The sequence below is a fragment of the Carassius carassius genome, chromosome 19 (assembly GCF_963082965.1).
Source record: "Carassius carassius chromosome 19, fCarCar2.1, whole genome shotgun sequence".
Lineage (NCBI taxonomy): Eukaryota > Metazoa > Chordata > Actinopteri > Cypriniformes > Cyprinidae > Carassius > Carassius carassius.
In genome coordinates, this window is record NC_081773.1 from 1,874,320 (window position 1) to 1,880,660 (window position 6,341).

Sequence of the window (6,341 nt, forward strand, 5' to 3'; positions counted from 1 at the left end):
CACCACTAGTCCTGATGTCCATTGCTCATTAATAGCTTTACGTGGTTGTTTAGCAGAGATCAGTTACTGGATGCATAACAACTTCCTGAAGCTGAATGGCTCCAAAACTGAACTGATGCGGATTGGTACAGTGGCAGCCACACGTAAGGCCGAGCAGATCAGTTTGATTGTTGATTCCTGCACGGTAATCCCCACTTCACAGGTGCGAAATCTTGGTGTCATTTTTGATTCACAATTATCATTTGAAGCACACATAAAACACATCTCTAAAACTGCATTTTTCCACCTGAGAAACATAGCTTGACTTAGACCTTTTCTCTCTTTTGCAGACACAGAAAGGCTTATACATGCCTTCATAACAACTAGGTTAGATTATTGTAATGCCTTGTTCTCTGGCCTTCCAGCTAAATCGTTGAGCAAGATTCAGTATATACAAAATTCTGCCGCTCGTGTGCTCACTTGTACTTCTCCTCGTGAACACATTACACCGGTTCTTTCACAATTACACTGGCTTCCCGTAAATGCGAGAATTGATTTTAAAATTCTTACTTTAACATACAAGGTACTTCATGGGACTGCACCTGAGTATCTTTGTGAACTCATCAGCCCTTATATTCCATCACGCTCTCTTCACTCTACTAACTCTCTTTCACTTAACCAGCCATCATGCAAGCTAAAGACCATGGGGGAAAGAGCCTTTTCATATAAAGCCCCTAAGCTATGGAATGTACTTCCTCTGCACGTCAGAAATGCACCACCGTTGGATGATTTTAAAAAGTTGATTAAGTCACATTTATTCAAGACTGTCTTTCTATAATGAATTGTTGTATTGCTTTTGGTGTTTTGTTTTACTTTATTTATTACTTTATTACTGTAGCGCTTTGGGTCTAAGAAAAGCGCATTACAAATAAAATGTATTATTATTATTATTACCCTTTAAATTATTTAAATTATTAGGAGAATTTTCACCAACTAAAAAAATGGGTTTGAGTCACTTGTTTCTATCGATCAGTGTGTCAGCAGCAGGAAATATCAGTTTACCTTTCCATTCATTTTGCCTTTAATTGTAACTAGATTGAAAAGTTTGTAGACAAACTTTAAGTTGTCCTGAAAGGGCCAAGCCAGAAAGTTGTAGGATTAGGTTTTTACTTGCATGTAACTATGCACAATTTATTGTTATTGTTATAGTATGTAATGTGTAACAAGCACACCTTAAAATAAAGTGCTACCCATAATTGTAATGTTTCATCAAGTCACCTTTATTTATATAGTGCTTTAAACAAAACAGATTGTCAAAACAACTGAATAACATTAATTAAGAAAACAGTGTGTCAATGTGCAAAATGACAGTTAAAGGCAGTTCATCATTGAATTCAGTGATGTCATCATCCAGCTCAGTTCAGTTTAAATAGTATCTATGCAATCCAGTCAACGATATCGCTGTAAATAAAGTGTCCCCAACTGAGCAAGCCAGAGGCGACGGCGGCAAGGAACCAAAACTCCATCGGTGACAGAATGGAGAAAAAAACCTTGGGAGAAACCAGCCTCAGTCGGGGGTCAGTTCTCCTCTGACCAGACGTAACCAGCAGTTCAATTCCAGGCTGCAGCAAAGTCAGATTGTGCAGAAGAATCATCTGTTTCCTGTGGTCTTGTCCTGGTGGTCGTCTGAGACAAGGTCTTTACACTAGGGGTGCTCTGATCACGATCGGCCGATCGTTAATGCGCATCTCATCAGTAAAGCCGGTTTGCTAATCAGGAGCACCCCTACTTTACAGGGGATCTGTATCTGGGGGTCCTGGTCTCCGCTGTCTTTCAGGGCTGTAGAGGTCCTTTCCTTTTCAGATCCGAGTGACTGCAGTGACCCTCTGATCTGGATACAGACTGGATCTGGTGGCTACGGTGACCTCGGAATAATAGAGAAACAGACTAATATTAGCGTAGATGCCATTCTTCTAGTGATGTAGCAAGTACAAGGTGTTATGGGAAGTGTTCCCGGTTCCGCTTTACCTAATTAATGCAGCCTAAAAATCCTTTAACGGATTGGGATATTAGAAGCACATTAGTGTGTTATGTGTAAGCCAGGCTAAAGAGATGGGTCTTTAATCTAGATTTAAACTGCAAGAGTGTTTCTGCCTCCGGAACAATGTAAGGTAGGTTATTCCAGAGTTTAGGCGCTAAAGAAGTCGTGGCCTAATGGTTAGGGAGTTGGACTGGCAATCGAAAGGTTGTGAGTTCAAGTCTCGGGCCGGCAGGAATTGTGGGTGGGGTGAGTGCATGTACAGTGCTCTCTCCACCCTCAATACCATGACTTAGATGCCCTTGAGCAAGGCATTGAACCGCAGCATAAATGGCTGCCCACTGCTCCGGGTGTGTGTTCACAGTGTATCTGTGTGTGTGCGCACTTCGGATGGGTTAAATGCAGAGCACAAATTCTGAGTATGGGTCACCATACTTGGCTGAATGTCACTTCACTCACTTCACTCACTCACTAAAGAGGAAAAGGATCTGCCACCCGCAGTTGATTTATATATTCTATGTATTATCAAATTGCCTGAGTTTTGAGAATGCAGCGGACGTGGAGGATTATAATGTAACAACAGCTCATTCAAATAAAAAATTCAATCAAAAGCAAAACCATTCAGGGCTTTATAAGTAATATGCAATATTTTAAAATCTATACGATGTTTGATAGGGAGCCAGTGCAGTGTTGACAGGACCGGGCTAATATGGTCATACTTCCTGGTTCTAGTAAGAAATCTTGCTGCTGCATTTAGGACTAGCTGTAGTTTGTTTACTAAGCGTGCAGAACAACCACCCAATAAAGCATTACAATAATCTAACCTTGAGGTCATAAACGCATGGATTAACATATCTGTATTTGACATTGAGAGCATAGGTCGTAATTTAGATATATTTTTGAGATGGAAAAATGCAGTTTTACAAATGCTAGAAACGTGGCTTTCTAAGGAAAGATTGCGATCAAATAGCACACCTAGGTTCCTAACTGATGACAAAGAATTTACTGAGCAGCCATTAAATCTTAGACAGCGTTCTAGGTTATTACAAGCAGAGTTTTTAGGTCCTATAATTAACACCTTTGTTTTTTTTTTATTTAGCAGTAAGAAATTACTCATCATCCAGTTTTTTAATATCGACTATGCATTCCGTTAGTTTTTCAAATTGGTATGTTTCGCCGGGCCGCAAAGAAATATAGAGCTGACTATCATCAGCATAACAGTGAAAGCTAACACCATGTTTCCTGATGATATCTCCCAAGGGTTAACATGTAAAGCGTAAAGTACGATTTAAACCATGCTTATGCACTTCCATTAATGCCAACAAAGTGTTCAAGTCTATGCAAAAGAATGTTGTGGTCAATGGTGCCGAACGCAGTGCTAAGATCCAATAGCACTAACAGAGAGATACAACCACGATCAGATGATAAGAGTAGGTCATTTGTAACTCTTAAGTAGAGCAGTCTCAGTACTATGATACAGTCCAAATCCTGACTGGAAATTTTACAGACCATTTTTCTCTAAGAAGGAATATAATTGTAAAGAAACTACATTTTCTAGTATCTTGGACAGAAAAGGGAGATTCGAGATCGGTCTATAATTAACTAGTTCTATGGGGTCAAGTTGATAGGTAAAAATTGATAGCCTGAATGCACTGTAAGTCGCTTTGGATAAAAGCGTCTGCTAAATGCATAAAGGTTATTTAATTTTAATTTAAGTTGTGTTTTTTTGATGAGAGGCTTAACAGCCAGTTTGAAGGTTTTAGGGACATATCCTAATGACAATGAGGAATAAATTATAGTCAGAAGAGGATCTATGACTTCTGGAAGCACCTCTTTTAGGAGCTTAGATGGTATAGGGTCTAATATAGATGTTGTTGGTTTAGATGATTTAACAAGTTTATACAATACTTCTCTCCTATAGTAGAGAATGAGTGGAACTGTTCCTCAGGGGGTCTATAGTGCACTGTCTGATGCGATACTGTAGCTGACGGCTGCATGGTTACAATTTTATCTCTAATAGTATCAGTTTTAGAAGTAAAGTAGTTCATAAAGTCATTACTGCTGTGATGTTGGAAAATGTCAACACTTGTTGAGGCTTTATTTTTATTTTAATAAATACCTGGGGTTATGTTTGTTTTCTTCTAAAAGAGATGAAAAGTAATCAGATCCAGCAGTTTTTAATGCTTTTCTGTAGGATAGGTTACTTTCCCGCCAAGCAATACGAAATCCCTCTAGTTTTGTTTTCCTCCAGCTGCGCTCCATTTTTCGGGCTGCTCTCTTTAGGGTGCGAGTATGCTCATTATACCATGGTGTCATACTGGTTTCCTTAACCTTCCTTAAGCTTAAAGGAGCAACTGTATTTAAAGTGCTAGAAAAGAGAGAGTCCATAGTTTTTGTTACATCATCAAGTTGTTCTGAGGTTTTGGATATGCTAAGGAATTAGGATACATCAGGAAGATAACTTACGAAGGAGCCTTTTGTGGTAAAAGTGATGGTTCTACCATACTTGTAACAAGAAGTAGAATTTACAGTTTTGGCTATATAAAGTTTCCACAAAACTAAATAATGATCTGAGATAGTGTTGGGCGATATGGTCATTTTTCAAATCGTCATATCGTCAACCCATGAGATCGAAGATACTCGATCTTATCGTGCATGGGTGGAGCAAGAGAGAGACTCTTTGTTCTTGTGTTTTAAACCGTGCAGGTGCGTGAGAGAGCCCATGGAATCACCAATTATTGAAAAAATATACTTTAAAACATACTGATAAACTAATGTTAAATATAAAAATACTGTATTTAAAACAGCTACGTTCATATATATAGTCGGACACAACTGTCATATCGTGCGTCCTGTGACAATTTGCCGCATCTGTGTGCGGAAGTTATCAGTCTATGGCCTGGTTTCATAGACAGGGCTTAGCCTAAACCAGGATTAGGCCATAGTTCAATTAAGACATTTAAGTAATTTTTATAAACATGCCTTAGAAAAAACATTACTGGTGTGCATCTTGAGACAAAACGAAGGCACTGATATATTTTAAGATCAATCAGTACAAGTTTCTTTCATTTGAAACAACTCAGACTTGCATTTTAGTCTAGGACTAGGCTTAAGCCTTGTCTGTGAAACCGGGGGTAAATGTTATGCATAATAAGTCAACGGTGAAAATCAATATTAGATTTCATTTAAAGTCCAACAGTTTAACACTAATATTGGGCATAAACGAACAAGTTAAATATAAAGTATTTAAAACAGGTAAGTTCATATATTTGGAGTAAAGTTGAATTGAACTGATGCATCAGTCATACAGCGCTCCGGACCGCGCGCCTCATGACGAGCTCGACGCACCGCAACAGAAACAAGAATGAGATGCATTCTAACATAACTGTGGCATTAAACTCAGTGAGGGCTCGTTTAAAATAGTGCACATATATAGGCCGTTCAGATTACTTATAAAAGTGCAATGAAACACCTTATATCTGCAGACTATGTACGTCTGTTTGTGGATGGTGACTTAGTAACGGCCAAAACTCTGTATTTTGCATGCATCACATTATAGTGCGGTGTGCATGAAAATAATAACAAGGCTGCAGAGCAAACCTATCATCCATAGTGGTTCTCACGTAGTCCTTCTACGTCATCACCATATAGTGAGTGTTATAAGTGATAAGTCTAATAGAAGGTCTACGTGAGAACCACTATGGATGATAAGTTCGCTCTGCCGCCTTGTTAATATTTTGTCTTTACTTTATTTGTAACGCCAAGAAAGAGTTAATCTGTCATGTATGAGAAGAGCGTGTTGTCGTGTAACAGCCATTAAATGTGTGGGACACCAACTCCTCGTTTTGTATCTCTTTCATTTCATGGATTTAACGAGTTATCAGAGTCAAGGCGGACAGTTTCAGTGACTACAGGCTCTAATCCTCCTGCGCTCGCACGCGCTGTGTGTGTGTGTGTGTGTGTGAAATGCGATGCTGAAATGAAATAGCTGGGCAGTTTTATTTTAATAAGCAGCCTAATAAAAATAATAGTTATTATTATTATAATCTAATACATTTAATAGGAAAATGAGCCTAATATCGTCTTGATTATCGACAGAGAAATCTGCTTATGTCGATATCTCTGACTATCGTCGATACACGATACTATCGTCTATCTGCACAACCCTAATCTGAGATATCATCGCTTGACGCATTATTTTAACACTATCAACATCAATTCCATGTGACAGTATTAAATCTAGAGTATGATTTTGACAATGAGTAGGTCCTGAGATGTGTTGTCTAACCCCAATAGAGTTCAGAATGTCTATAAATGCTGATCC